Here is a 15958-nt window from a genome sequence, read left to right on the forward strand (position 1 = left end):
ATTGGGGGAGGCCCAGTGCTGTCATGTATGCTTTTCTAATGAGCGCGTCAATCTTGTCTTTCTCAGCCTTGTTCCAGTGGGCGAACGCCGCCACGTACGCGACGTGGCTGATCGCGAAGGCCTGAACGAGCCCTACGACGTTTCCTTCTTTAATGCCCCTCCTGTTGTTGGAGACTATATTAGCCGAATGGTCGCCGTGACTTTCTTTTCCAGGCGTGTTATAGTTTCCGTGTTTGTTCCCCTGGCTTCGATCCAGATACCCAGGACTCTAATCTTTTGGAACATGGGTATATCCGTGCCTTTTCTCGTGGTTAATCTGATTCCCGTTTTGTGTAGTTCCGCTACGTCTCTGGACGGTTTGCCGAGCCTCCTGGGGCGGTAAAGCAGCAGTTCCGATTTCTCCGGCGAGCATTCTAGTCCAATACCCTCCAGATGATTTTCGATTGCCTCCACCACCCCTCGAAGTCTGTTCTCCATATCGCCCTCGCTTGCGTCCTTCGTGGTCCAAATCGTAATGTCGTCTGCATAAACGGTGTGATTAATGCCTTCTATTGGCTCCAGTTTTCCCGATAGTCCGATCATGACGAGGTTGAAGAACATCAGTGACACGACGGACCCTTGCGGTGTGCCAGCGCTGCCCATGTCCACCTATATACTCTCCTCCTCGTCCAGTCTGATTTTGGCTTTTCGTCCCGTAAGGAAATTTCCGGTATAATTATACGTTCGTTCGCCCAGGCCGAGTTGCGCGATTCTGTCGAGGATGGCCGTGTGCTTGACCCTGTCGAAGGCCTTCTTTAGATCAAGTCCAAGTATTGCCCTCAAGCCCCACCCCGTGGTGTCTATGATCTGCTCCTTCAGTTGTATCATGGCGACTGTGGTACCAAAGCACATTGAGTTTGCTACAATGAATAAACTCTATGCCAAAGCAAGACCTATCACCATGACTGAGTCAAAGATATCAATTTCGGCAAAAAAAAAGAGGAAAAGATGCTTAACAATTGTTGCACCTATAAGTCATTTGTCTGAGCACCTTATATGAGAATGCGATAGCTTTTTAGCATTACAGTATCGATTCCTCTGTGCTGTCTTCATGAGGTGCGCTACGTTATCACTAATATGTTTTCTCTTGTTAGACTGAACGTGAACACTGCTGCAAGAACAAGGTTTCATGGGCCTAGTCAAGCTGTCTAAAAACAGATTTTTTGCCCAGGTACCCCTTTGAGAAATCTGTTTCATCTGGAAAAATTGGCATGAATTGAGCTGAACACTAAATCCAGGGCCTTATTGAAACCGAGCGCACCCCGCTGCTACGTCAGCCGGAAACACCCTGCAGGTGCGAAGTGCATAAAACTTTATTGCACAGGGTGGCTCTCTGGCCTACACTCTAAAAAACGTTTACACCCTTTGGGGCTTATCTTGTCCCCAAAGGATAATCGTCATCTGCCTTGCTTGCGTTTCCTCTCTTGAAAACTCAGCGCTCGCTACTTTCCTGTCGAGAATGCTTTGTCAAGCTGATAACGCGCAAGCCGTTCGTGACTAGGAAGTACCGGGCTCCAGTGTCGTAGTTAGGTCGTCTGGCACCCGGGGCCCATAGGTCTTCTGTCACTCACCCCCTCCCTCCCCGGGTGTAGCCGGTGGAAAGAGGGGTGTCCTCAGACGTATATGAACCCCCCCCCCTCTGGCCCCTTGGACCCGGGGCCCACGGCCCCCCGGCCCCCCCTGATGCTACGCCACTGCCGGGCTCGCAGCCTTAAAGAAAGGAAATGCGGGCAAGACAGATGACGATTATTGTTTGGGGACAAAATACAACCCAAAGGGTGTAAACTTTGTTTAGAGTGTACACTCTTAAGCAAAATTACACCCTTTTGCCACGACAATCATCGGTCCGCATTTCTTTTCTTTAACGTGGCGAGCGCAGTACTCTATACTCTTAGACAAAGGTACACCATTTGGGGTCTATATCTGCCACACAACAATAATCGTCATCTGCCTTGCTTGCGCTTCCTTTCTTGAAAACACGTGCCCGCTACTTTCCGGTCGGGAATGCTAAGCCATGTTGATAACGCGCATGCCGTTGATTACTGGGAAGTACCAGCCCCCAGCGTTAAAGAAAGGAAATTCGGACAAGACAGATGACGTTTATTGTGTGGCAAGATACGACCCAAAGGGTGTAATTTTGTTTTAGAATGTAAAAACAGTTGCACCCTTTGGGGTGTATATTTGCTACACAATAATAATCGTCATCTGTCTTGCCGGTCTTTCTTTAACGCTGCGAGCCCGGTACTTCCCAGTAACGAACGGCATGCACGTTATCAGCATGACATAGCATTCTCGACAGGAAAGTAACGAGCGCAGCATTTTCACGAAAGGATATGCGGGCAAGACAGGTAACGATTAATGTTGTGTGGCAGATATACACCCCAAAGGGTGTAAACATTTCTTAGAGTATACTTCCACGTGACGAATGGCATGCCCGTTATCAGCATGACAGAGCATTCTTGACAGGAAAGTAGCGAGCGCAGCGTTTTCAAGGAAGGAAGCGCAAGCAAAACAGATAAAGGTTATTGTTGTGTGGCAAATATACACCCAAAAGGGTGTACTTTTTGCTTACACTCTTAACACGGTTGCACCTTTCGGGGTGTATATTTGTCCCACAACAATAATCGTCATCTGCCTTACTTGCGTTTCCTTTCTTGAAACTCGGCGCTCGCTACTTTCCTGTCGAGAATGCTGCGTCATACTGATAACGCGCATGCCGTTCGTGACTGGGAAGTACCGGGCTCGCAGCGTTAAAGAAAGGAAACGCGGGCAAGACAGATGACGATTATCGTTGTGGGACAAGATACGCCCCAAAGGGTGTAAATTTTTCTAAGAGTGTACACACTCTTAAGCAGAATTACACCCTTTGGCTACAACAATAATCGTCATCCGTCTTGTCCGCATTTTCTTTCTTTAACACGGCGAGCCCGGTACTTCGAAGTCACGAACGACATGTGCGTTATCATCGTGACAGAGCATTCTCGACAGGAAAGTAACGTACCCGCCGTGGTTGCTCAGTGGCTATGGTGTCGGGCTGCTGAGCACGAGGTCGCGGGATCGAATCCCGGCCACGGCGGCCGCATTTCGATGGGGGCGAAATGCGAAAACACCCGTGTGCTTAGATTTAGGTGCACGTTAAAGAACCCCAGGTGGTCAAAATTTCCGGAGTCCTCCACTACGGCGTGCCTCATAATCAGGAAGTGGTTTTGGCACGTAAAACCCCAAATATTATTATTATTATAGGAAAGTAACGAGCGCAGCGTTTTCAAGAAAGGAAATGCGGGCAAGACAGATTACGATTATCGTTGTGTGCAGAATATACACCCCAAAGGGTGTAAACCTATTTTAGAGTGTAGGGAGAGGGGAGGGGGATAAGTGTAGGATAGGTAAAAATAACAATATATAGTAATAGTAAAAATAATAACAGTAACACACTCTTAGGCAAAGTTACTCCCTTTGGCTTGCCCCTTCTGCCACACAACGATAATCGTCATCTGCCTTGATGCGTTTCCTTTCTTTAACGCTGCGAGCGCGGAACTTTCCAGTAACGAACGGCACGCGCGAATCAGAAGGGGCACTCCAAAGGGTGTAAACTGTTCTATGCTGATAACGCGCGTGCCGTTCGTTACTGGAAAGTTCCGGGCTCGCAGCGTTAAAGAAAGTAAACGCATCCAGGCAGATAACGATTATTGTTGTGTGGCAGAAGGGGCAAGCCAAAGGGTGTGACATTAAATTTGCCTAAGAGTGCAGGGGAAAATACAAAAGTGAACAGAAAAAAGAAAAAAAAATTCATGTAGCGGCCTTGCAGTTTGGCTTCGCACGCAAAGTGCCGCAATGAGTAATGACAATAACGTTTGCCAGCGACCGGCCTAATCCAATCATCCAGACTGTGGATGGTGGGCTTTCTGTGCTTTTTTTCTTGTCTCTTCGAAGCAGGGCATTCCCACAGCAAGTAGTGTAGACTGGGGCGCGCTCCCATGTTGAATGTCTTAACAAGTGACAGCAAGCGCGGTGGAGGAAGCTGATTCATCGCTTGGAGGCGCGCACCCTCCCCGGCGGTGTTTCTGGCGTTCCATATTTGCCTTGACGAGGACCTCTACCAGGCCAGGACATCCTCTGTGACAGCTGCTCCCGTCCCGGCTTTGTGGATGAGGACCTGAGCGCCGCGAGGAAGTCCCTTGGAGAGAAGCTGTGTTTTGTTTGGCACCCTTGCCAGAAGCTGCTTCTTCGCCTCTAACTTGCCCTGCTCTCTTAGATCTTCTGGTGCCAAGAGCTTCGGCGCAATAGGGACTTCGTTCATTGGAGCAGACAAGCGAGAGTATAGCAGCTCGCTCGCCGCGTCGTGGGCGGCGCCGGTGCCGACACTGCCCGCGTGTACCGGGACCCAGTCTACGCGCACCTGAGCCCTGTGAAACCGATGAAGATGCGACGCAGCTTCTTTTATACGGTAGTACCAACCCTAGGGGGTCATGGAAGCGATTTTAAGGCCTCCAGTGAGTCAGCGCGGCCGTTATGGGCGCCGTCATCGTTGGTCTCCTTCAGTCTCTGCGAGGCAAACAAGATGGCGTGGAGTTATATCGTCTTAATTGGTAGCTCTTTTTGGTGTCGAAAAACCGAAGCCTCCCTGATGTTGCCACTCGAGAACGTCACTGCCGGAAGTCGGGACATAGAGTCCCACGCAGCGTCGGTCTTCTGTGGGTCATCCGCTCTTCTCGTATAACCGCCCTGCGGGATAAGTGGTTGTCCTTGCGTTGGTGGCGAGTCACCGGTTTGGTGATCCGCAACTGCACATTGTCCCATGTGGTGCCGTTCTTGGCAGTAAGTCATACGTGTCATCTGGTTTGGTCCGTCTGTTCCCCTCCAAGTCGGAGAAGGAGGTGTCCTTAACGGTTCAAACAACGATGCCACTTGCGTCTGGCCCTTGGGTCCGCTACGATGTCTCGGAGCGGTGGAGCTCCTCGATTCTGGTACGGCGAAGAAACGCTGGCGCTACTCGTAAGCGTTCCCGGTGCAGTCTCTCGAGCTTTTCTTCTTGCGCTTTAGTGAGGTCGAAACAAGTAGACCCATAGCAAGCACGGGACGTGAGGTCGGCCGTGACCAGTGTGCGTGCTGTTTGTGTGCCTGCCCCACCACTCCAGTGGGCGATCCTCCGTATGAGGTGCAGGATTTGCTTCCACCTCACCTCAAGTAGCCTTATAGCCAGGTGGTCGCGCCTCCTGTCTCGTGAATCGGGACGCCCAGAATATACGCAAAGCTTTCTGCTGTTCTAGTGAGTCACTGGCCTGTCAATTGCAGTTGAACCATGTCCTGTTCCTCCGGGGTGCCTCCGGTGAGAATGTACTGCCTCTTCTCCGGGGACGGTTGTATTCCGGTGGTTTGCAGGCAGTCCGCCAATACGTCCAAGGCATCCATGGCCCGACACTGGTCCTCCGTTGTCAGAAAAGGCTCGCCTGGCTGTGACCACACTGTCACATCGTCGGCGTATATGGTACACCTGGCACCATGAATCTGCCGCAGGCGGACAGCCAACCTTCTCATGACGAGGTTGAAGGGGACTAACGAGAGAATAGCGCCCTGCGGGACTGTGTGACTAACGCCAGGCAAAACGTGCCGTATCAATATCTGCCGCGACTGGCCGCGATGTTCATTTTCAAACTTTGTCGCGCTTTTCGTCAAGGGGCGTTTTTGTCTGATATAACAGGACAGTCTCCTCTGCGCTCCCGGCGCGCTCGGTTTCAATATTGTCAGCATTGAACGTTGCAATTCGGTTATGGACATCTGAAATCAAGTACAATTTTCAAGATTATAATAAACGGAGTGCATTAAAATGTGACTGACTTCCAAATTTGCCCTTTAAACAACTCCCCTCAAGGTTGTAATAAGAAGGTAACCGATTTTTATTATTAGACACCCGAAACTCACGTCATTAATGCCACAGTATGCCCACATCGCCTAGGAACGCATAGCCTTTATTTAAAAATTGTATACTCTAAAACACCCATTCACACCCATATATATATATATATATATATATATATATATATATATATATATATATATATATATATATATATATATATATATATATATATATATATATATATATATATATACCGTATTTATTCGCGTATAACCCGCACCAAAATGTGAAAAAACGCGTTTAAAAAGTGGGGGTGCGGGTTATCTGCGAATTTTTTCCTTGGGAGGGGGGGGGGGGGTCGGCTTCACCGCAATGTGCGGCGGTCTCCCCGTGTAGTCCGCCATCCCCATCGTCATCGACGCTTGTCAAGCCGATGAAGGGCCAACGAAAGGCCAGCATTGTTGAGCCTCGCGTTAGGCGCTGTTTAGTGTACTTACCCCAGTTTGCACTGTTTGCCTGCTTTGTTTTGGCATCATGAGTGCGACTCGACGGCAGTGTTTCACAGCGAAAGAGAAGCTAAAGATTATAGCCGCTGCCGAAGAAATCGGCAACAGAGCTGCTGCAAGACAGCATGACGTCGACGAGTCGTGCATTCGCGACTGGAGGAAGAAAAAAGAGAGTCTCGAAGCAACGAACCGGAACAGGCGAGCGTTTCGGGGTCCGAAGACTGGCGCGTACCCCCACCTCGAGACGCAGCTTGCGAAGTTCATTGAGGAGCAGAGAAGTCGTGGCCACGCTGTTTCGACTGAGATGGCGCAAATGGAAGCCCTGAAGTTGGCCCGGGAATTGAACATTCCACGTGAGTTTCGTGCAAGCCGTGGATGGCTTCAGCGCTTCATGCGAAGACATGGATTTTCTATGCGGCGGCGAACAACCATGTGCCAGCGGCTTCCTGAAGCCTACGAGGAAAAGTTGTTGAACTTTCAACGATATGTGATCGCACTTCGGAAGGAGCACAGCTATTTGCTGTCTCAGGTGGGAAATGCTGATCAAACACCTGTGTACTTTGAGATGCCGATGGACACGACCATGGAAAAAAAGGGCTCCAAATCAGTCAGCGTGCTGACCGGCGGAAATGCCAAGCTGCGCTGCACAGTCATGCTATGCGCTTTGGCTGACGGCACGAAACTGCGCCCGTATGTGATTTTCAAACGCAAGACGCTACCTAGCATTCCACTGCCCCCAGGAATCGTTGTGCGTGCGGAAGAAAATTCGTGGATGAACAGTGGCCTAGTCGGTGACTGGCTTCGAGTAATCTGGGAGCGAAGACCAGGTGCCTTGCTGGCACGCCGGTCGATGCTCGTACTAGATTCCTTCAGAGGCCACTGCACTGATGCGGTGAAGGCTCGCCTTGCCGAGACCAGCACCGACCTCGTCATAATACCTGGCGGCATGACGTCCATGCTACAGCCACTCGACGTGTGCCTGAACAAGCCGTTCAAGGCACACGTGAAGCGGCTGTATGCCCAGTGGATGGCCGACGGCATTTACGCCCTCACACCGACGGGACGCGTGCGAAGGCCTGACATTCCATTGCTGTGCCAGTGGATCGTGGATGCGTGGAAAGCGATACCGGCCGATTTGGTGCGCAAAAGCTTTAAAAAATGTGCGATCAGTAATAGTCTGGATGGTTCCGAGGACGACTACGTCTTTGAGAGTGGCGATGAAGCCTCGGATGGCAGTAGTGAGAGCGGCGACGATTAAGAATCGGATAACCAGTGACGTGGTGGCGGTCGTTTGAATAAATGTTCTGAAAACGAAATGATCACTGAGTGTGAGTTTCATCTTTCTAGCGCTCATTTTTTTTTTTTCAGGTAGACGTGCGGGTTATACGCGAGTTTTTTTTTTTTTTCCGCCGAGTTCAAAGTTAGGGGTGCGGGTTATACGCAGGGGCGGGTTATACGCGGGTAAATACGGTATATATATATATATATTCATTTACGAATACTGCGAGCCATAGCTCTGGCCCAACAGGAGGGACTATATACAACACAAGAGCAGGTTTGTCCAACAACACGCCAAAAGAATGCATTAATTGAGCATCTTAATCCAAACGAGTCTGCATCCGAAAATCATCAAAGTAATGTACATTGGAATCAAACAAATACATCATTATCGGTGAACAATTCTAACATAACAAGCAGCAGCACAAAAGAAAACAAAAAAAGAGTAAATATTGTACAGTGGAAAGACCTACAACAGAAGTGTTCTTTCCCTGATAACTGTTCCTGAATCGAACACCTTTACACACCTTTACGTGGAACACCTTTACGTGGAAACAAATTCCGATCAGCAACAGTTCTGGAGAAGAAACTGTGCTTAAATCCTTCTGTGCGTGTAAATATAGGAGCCAATAAATTAAGCGCAGGTTAAATCTCCTTGATTTCGTTCTAGAGGTTGGATTAACACAATCAGGCAAATTGACATTTACCTTTCTTGAAATTTTTTGCGCAAATAGACTAGGTGAGCAACTTTTTGAAGTGCCTCCAATGTGGAAATATTATGTTGTTGTGTGATTAAAGATGACGAATCATACATTTTATAATTTCCGAAAATAAATCTTATGGCTTTCCTCTGAACTCTTTCCAACTTTGCAATTTCTTTTTTAGTGTGAGGATCCCAGGTGACACCCACGTGTTCAACCTTGGAACTAACACAAGAATTATAAGCTAACAATCCTGTACTTATGGGAGCATTTTTTAGCTTTAGCTTCAGTCTAAAATTGCCTGAGCGCAGATGTACAGTCGACAGCAAAAGTTTACGGGGCCCGGTTTCCCCTTCAAATGTGAATACCTGCACTGTTGAGGCATGGCACTTCGTATTTAATGAATCCCTGGGTAGGTGACGAAGGCCACTACATGCTCGAACATTTATTTGGAGGCTGTGATACCAAGCTTCGCGAGAATTCAGCTTCTTGGCAGATCCAGCGTCCCGTAAACTTTTGCGGTTAACTGTACGTACAAATGCTTGAAATATGACTAGACCATGTATAAGTTTATCTGTTAGAATGACACGCAAACAATTGTAATTGTTAACTTGATCGACTGAACTGTATAAGACTAGAAGAAGACTGTATAAAAAGTAGTAGTTGTCTTCTTTCTTGTTATGTGTCTTCTTCTTTATTTAGGTGTATTCCTTCTCGTGTATTTAAGATTCGAAGAAATGCACGTTGAAAAACAAATTTATTTTCGACGTTTCGGCTGGGGACCGGCCAGAAGCCAACAAACAAGGGCACCAAGGACAGCATAGGGGAACTTACTTGTACTTATTAATTGAAAAAAGAAATGATAACCTAATGGAAATGAAAGTGCATGAAGGAACAACTGGCTGCAGGTGGGGCACGAACCCACATCTTTGCAATAGTGCGATGCTCTTACAAATTGAGCTACTGCGGCGCCGTTTTTCCATCCAGTTTCTGGAGGATTTATGTTTATCTACTAGAACTAACCCTGGGAGTGTTAGCCAGCGCCACCATTCACATGCCTTGGCGGAGGATGTGGAACATCTGCCGCAGGCATCACGTGCACGTGATTTTTTTGGGTGAAGGCAACTGGTCAATAAGCCTACACGTGCTGCCTTACGGCATCAATGCTGCCGGATTCGAGACCCTGATATGACTAACAAAAAAAAGCATATATATATATATATATATATATATATATATATATATATATATATATATATATATATATATATATATATATATATACGTGCCTTTTGTGTGCTCACTCGATGAGCTGGAGCGCCGCTGTGACCATAGACGAAGCGCGAAAAGCAAGACACACCTTTTTGAATTCTCTTTCTGTTTGCCACGAAGAACTTGTACACATGCGCTATACTGACTATATCTATGATTTTCTATTTTTCTGAGGTCTATCCAATAAACCAGTTGTGAGTTAGCGCCCGTGGTGTCCTGTCCTCTTCATTGTCCGTGTTGCTTTGCACTACAATGGCTTCAATACATATATTAACCAACTTGCGCAAGAGGAAGCTTTATTACCTCCCCCTTTCTTTTTTAATCGCCATTGAATTTCAGCGCTCCGTGTTGCCGCGACGTGCCTTATCCGTTACGACATGCCATCATTCAAGCTTTGCCACGCACTTCGTCACGGGGGGGTTTCCGTCGGATGCAATATAGCGGGGCTGCCTTCTTGCCGCTCCCGGCGTGCCCGGTTTCGACATTGCCTGGATATAGAGCGTTGAAACTCAGTGGGTAATATTTTGAATGAGGTGGCAATTTTCAGAAATAAAGAATATATATATATATATATATATATATATATATATATATATATATATATATATATATATATATATATATATTGTTACGTTTCGCCTACGACGCGCGGTTTAGCCGGCGCGGCTGCAACAAAGCGGCAGACATTTTGGCCCGTTCGGCGCCGCCGCTACGCCTCCCCGCCAAGCGCGTCCAGGCATGTTCCGATGCCACGTGTCTTCATGTGCGTGTGTGAGTGTATGTGCATATTGGTGCCCACGCTTGTCGAAGCGCGGCAGCCGGGGAGAGGAGCTCCCAACAACTGTGAAGCGAGGGGGTCTGACAGGCGCCGACACGACAGTATGAGCCACCTTCTCCTCCCCATTGTGCCCGAACGGCGCCGGCACGACGGCTGCGTCACCTTATCCCATTGTGCGCGAGCGGCACAGTCACGTGCTCGTCTATAGAGGGGTTCCTTCTTGCCCTCAACTGCGAGAGTATAAAAGCAGCTGCCCTCGGACGCAAAAGGAGGGCTCCGATTTCTTCTGATGAGTAAAGTGCACTCCCGTCTCTCTACTTCGGTCAACCTGACCGCCAACTCTTTGCGATGTTAGAATAAACAAGTTGTTTTGTTGTTACCTGTCGACTCATGCTTTGCCAGGACCTTCGGATGCTTCCAGTTGTACCCCAGGCCGCCAGGCCAACGCTACCCTTGGGGCTTGCGACCCAGGTGCAACAACGGGCGTCAGCGCCGAGTTCCCAACAACTCGCGCCAGCGGTGCGATTACAACAACTGTCTGCCAGCGGTGAGATCGCGACAACGGAGGCCAGCAGCGAAGAGATGCAGTTGACTGTATGCTGAGCAGCTCATCGACGATCCGGGAGCAGTGCAACGAGCCTTGTGTGATGACTGGTTGCCTGCAGCGGAACGACTGCGCTGAATTCTTGGCTGCGAGGTTTGGTGAGTGCGGGACTTTCTTCTTCTGAGCTTTGCCAGGCTTTTGTTAGTGTCAGAAACAGAGCTGGTAATTGTGGTTGTCGTTGCTGCCGGGTTAGTTTGCGGCAAGACAATAGTAAGCAGTAGAGAAAGCAGCATTCAGAGCAGCCATGGATTTGAAGTCGTTGCGCAAACCGAAATTGCTGGAGCTTGCAAGAGAGTTGGGTCTGGATGTCTCAGACAAACTCAGAAAACCAGAACTGCTGAGGGCTATTCTTGAGTTAGAGGCTGAGGATGACGAGCTGTCGGAATGCCTTGAGACCATTGAGGAGAGGGAGACTGCAAAAAGACAGGAGCGCGAACTTAAAGAGCAAAAAGAGAAAGAAGAGCGTGAACGTAAAGAAGAGAAAGAAAAAGAAGAGCGTCAACACGCTTTGGAAATGAAGCGTCTCGAGATAGAGATGGAACGCGCTCGTAATGGAAGTCAGGCACACGGTGCAGGAGAACGAGTATTGCTCAAAATGACTGACCTGATGCGGCCGTTTAAGCTTGGAGAGGACATTGGTTTGTTCCTGGTTAACTTTAAACGAACGTGCGAGAAGCAGGGGTTCTCTCGGGAAACGTGGCCACAGCGCTTGCTCACTTTGTTACCCGGCGAGGCGGCCGACGTAGTCGCTCGCTTGGATAGAGAGGAGGCAGAGGATTTCGACAAAGTGAAATCGAGTCTGCTAAAAAAGTACAAGCTGTCAGCGGAGGCGTTCCGTCGGAAGTTTCGGGAAAATGAGAAAGGCAGAAGTGAGTCATACACAGAGTTTGCCTACAGGCTTATGTCAAACATGCAGGAGTGGCTCAAAGAAGAGAAAGCGTTTGGTGACCACGATAAAGTTCTGCAGTGCTTCGGGCTGGAACAGTTTTATAGTCGGTTACCTGAGAACGTGCGGTACTGGGTCTTGGATAGGCCAGACGTTTGTACGGTGGCTAAAACCGCTGAGCTAGCCGAGGAGTTTGTGACGCGTCGGGCTCGCGGAGCTAAGGACGGTCAAAAGAGTGAATTTGGCTCGAAGTTTGAGAGGCCGAAGTTCACACCCATGAGAGCAAAGGGGAACACACGTAGTGCGGATGCGAGTGAAAGCAGTGCGACCGAACCTAAGGAGACGGCGGCAGCCGAAGCCGAACGCAGAAAGCGGTTCGAGACGAGGCAAGCGCGCATTTGTTATACGTGCCAGAAGCCGGGTCACTTTTCGGCGCAGTGTCCGGAAACAAAACCAAAAGTTGTGTTTTTGTCAATATGCAGCACTGACGAGAACATGAAGCTTCTCGAGCCTTACATGCGAGACCTCCTCGTGAACGGGAAAGAGTGCCGAGTGCTTCGCGATTCCGCAGCTACAATGGATGTATAGTTCACCCGTCTTACGTAGAACCCCATATGTTCACGGGCGAGTGCGCATGGATCAAGCAATCCGTGGAAGCTCATAGCGTGTGTCTGCCGGTAGCAAAAGTGCTTATCGAAGGACCTTTCGGAGCGCTTGAGACGGAGGCCGCAGTGTCATCTATGCTGCCCCCCCAGTACCCGTACCTATTTTCAAACAGGTCCGATCACGTCCTGCGCGAGAAGGGGCTTTTGTTTGGTGAGGCTAGCGTTCAGGCCTTAACCAGATCGAAGGTTCGGGAGCTCGCTGCAAAGGCGGTAGTTGCGGGGCCGACGTTATCAAACAATGAAAAAGGGTCAGAGGCGCAGCAAGCTGATATTCAGAGCACGCCCGAACTGAATAAACCTGAGTCTGTAACGTTAAAGGCACCAGATACCGGAGAGGAAAATCCCGATGCGGGAAAGTTAGAAGAGCTATCTGCAGATTTGCTCATCGCGCCTACGTCAGACGGACTTGATAGGTTGCTAAAAGTCAGCCGGTCGGCTTTGATAGCCGAGCAAAAGAAGGATGGTAGCCTAGAAAACATACGCTGCAATGTCAAGGAAGGTATCGCCAGGAAAAATGCGCGTTTTGTGGAAAGAGGTGGAGTCCTGTACCGGAAGTATCTAGACCGCAGAGGAGTGGAGTTCGATCAGCTGATCGTGCCTCAATGCTATCGTCAGGATCTGTTGCGCTTGTCGCACGGGGGTTCGTGGTCCGGACACCTAGGAGTTAAGAAAACTAAGGACCGTCTCTTGCAAGAGTACTATTGGCCAGGGTGTTTTCGGGACGCAGACCATTTCGTGAGGACATGTGACACCTGTCAGCGGGTGGGCAAACCAGGGGACAAATCGAGGGCGCCGTTGAGATTGGTACCTATCATTACGGAGCCTTTTAGACGGCTCGTTATTGATACAGTGGGACCTCTGCCGGTAACAGCCACGGGGTACAGACACATTTTGACTGTGATCTGCCCAGCGACAAAGTTCCCTGAAGCAGTGCCGCTTAAAGAACTCAGCTCAGTTGAGATAGTCAATGCACTACTGTCCATATTTGCGCGAGTTGGTTTTCCTGCGGAAATCCAATCAGATCAGGGCACAGTGTTTACTAGCGCTTTGACGACAACTTTTCTCGAAAGGTGTCGGGTAAAGCTGTTACACAGCTCAGTGTACCACCCACAGTCGAATTCCGTTGAGAAGCTCCACTCCGTCATGAAGCGCGTGTTGAGAGCATTGTGTTTTGAACATCAAACTGACTGGGAGCTGTGTCTGCCTGGGGTGATGTTTGCTTTACGGACCGCTCCGCATGCGGCTACGGGGTTTTCGCCAGCTGAGCTGGTGTACGGTCGCTCGCTGCGATCTCCGCTTCGCATGCTTCGAGAATCGTGGGAAGGCAGGGGCGACGACCCAGTCGTGGTGGAGTACGTGCTTAAGCTCCTCGAACGCTTAAGAAGGGCACAGGAGTTGTCAGGTGAAGCAATGGCAAAGGCCCAGCAGAGGGCCAAGGTTTATTATGATCGGACCGCCAGGGCCCGTCGTTTTGAGGTGGGCGATGAGGTCATGATATTGCGCACATCGCTAAACAACAAACTAGACGTGCAGTGGGAGGGCCCAGCACGAATTGTTCAGAAACTGTCGGACGTTAACTACGTGGTGAGTCTGCCAGGAAAGCGGAAAGCACAGCAAGTTTACCACTGTAATCTGCGCAAACCTTATAGACAAAGGGAAGCAGTAGTGTGCATGATGGTAAACGTTCCCGAAGAGCTTCCGGTCGAGCTTCCGGGACTAGGCTCAGTGACGAACAGGGAAGACACCGGTCAAGTCATTAGTGACTTAGTCAGTGGAGCATCGCTGTCGCGTGAGCAGAAAACCGAACTGCACCAGCTCTTACAAGAGTTTCAAGGTCTGTTCTCTGAGAGGCCTGGTAGGACTTCTGTCCTTACTCATGACATAGAACTTACCTCCCCAGAGCCAGTACGATCCAAGGCGTACCGGGTGTCACCCCGCCAGAGCGAGATTATGGAGGCTGAGGTAAAGAAAATGCTACAGCTCGGTGTTATTGAGGCAGGTGAGAGTGATTATACCTCCCCTTTGATTTTAGTTGAGGTACCGGGCAAGGAACCTCGTCCTTGCGTCGACTACCGCAGGCTTAATTCCATCACGAAGGATCAAATTTATCCGATCCCTAACATCGAGGAGCGCCTTGAGAAAGTTAGTAGCGCTCAGTTTATTTCCACCCTAGATCTTGTCAGGGGTTATTGGCAGGTTCCACTTACAGAAGAGGCTAGTAGGTATGCGGCGTTCATTTCCCCAATGGGAACATTCCGTCCTAAAGTGTTGAGTTTTGGTTTGAAGAACGCGCCATACTGCTTTTCAAGCCTCATGGATAAAGTGTTGCGGGGACAGCAAGAATTCGCTTTACCGTATTTAGACGACGTAGCGATATTCTCCGCATCCTGGTCTGAGCATATGGCACACTTGCGGGCAGTGCTAACCCGCCTGCGCGAAGCGGGCTTGACAGTCATGGCTCCTAAGTGCCAGTTAGCACAGGCCGAGGTTGTCTACCTCGGTCACGTGATTGGTCAGGGTCGTCGCCGCCCCTCTGAAATAAAGGTGGCCGCTGTGCGAGACTTCCCGCAACCGCGCACGAAGACCGATATTCGGTCGTTCTTAGGTGTCGCCGGCTACTATCAGAGGTACATTCCCAGGTACTCTGATATCGCGGCTCCCCTGACGGATGCTCTAAGAAAAACAGAGCCCCAAACAGTCGTCTGGGACGAGACAAAGGAAAGAGCTTTTAGCGCCCTAAAGAGTGCCCTAACAAGCCAGCCGGTGCTACGATCGCCAGACTATACAAAAGGGTTCGTTGTTCAGTGCGATGCTAGTGAGCGAGGCATGGGCGTTGTACTGTGCCAACGGGAAAATGGAGAAGTAGAACACCCCGTCCTGTATGCTAGTCGTAAGCTGACCAGTCGTGAGCAGGCGTATAGCGCCACCGAGAAAGAGTGTGCGTGTCTCGTGTGGGCCGTTCAGAAATTGTCATGCTATCTAGCCGGCTCGAGGTTTATCATTGAGACGGATCACTGCCCTCTCCAATGGCTGCAGACCATCTCTCCCAAAAATGGCCGCCTCCTGCGCTGGAGCCTCGCTTTGCAACAATATTCCTTTGAGGTGCGTTACAAAAAGGGGAGTCTCAACGGTAACGCCGATGGCTTAAGTCGAAGCCCCTAACGTAGGAATCAGCCTCAAAATTGTTTGTTACTGATGTTTTTCTTCCTGAGGCAGGATTTTTAACATATTGCTTTTGTTTAGTGTTTCAAAGTGATGACATGCTTTCTTGTGCAATTTTGCAATTTGTGGACGCGTTCTAAGTGCTGCTAGACTACTGTAAGGAACTAGGCAGTGGTATAGAAGGGGAAAGAGCCTGGCAGGGCTTAG

The sequence above is a fragment of the Dermacentor variabilis genome, chromosome 1 (assembly GCF_050947875.1).
Source record: "Dermacentor variabilis isolate Ectoservices chromosome 1, ASM5094787v1, whole genome shotgun sequence".
In the NCBI taxonomy this organism is placed as follows: Eukaryota; Metazoa; Arthropoda; class Arachnida; order Ixodida; family Ixodidae; genus Dermacentor; species Dermacentor variabilis.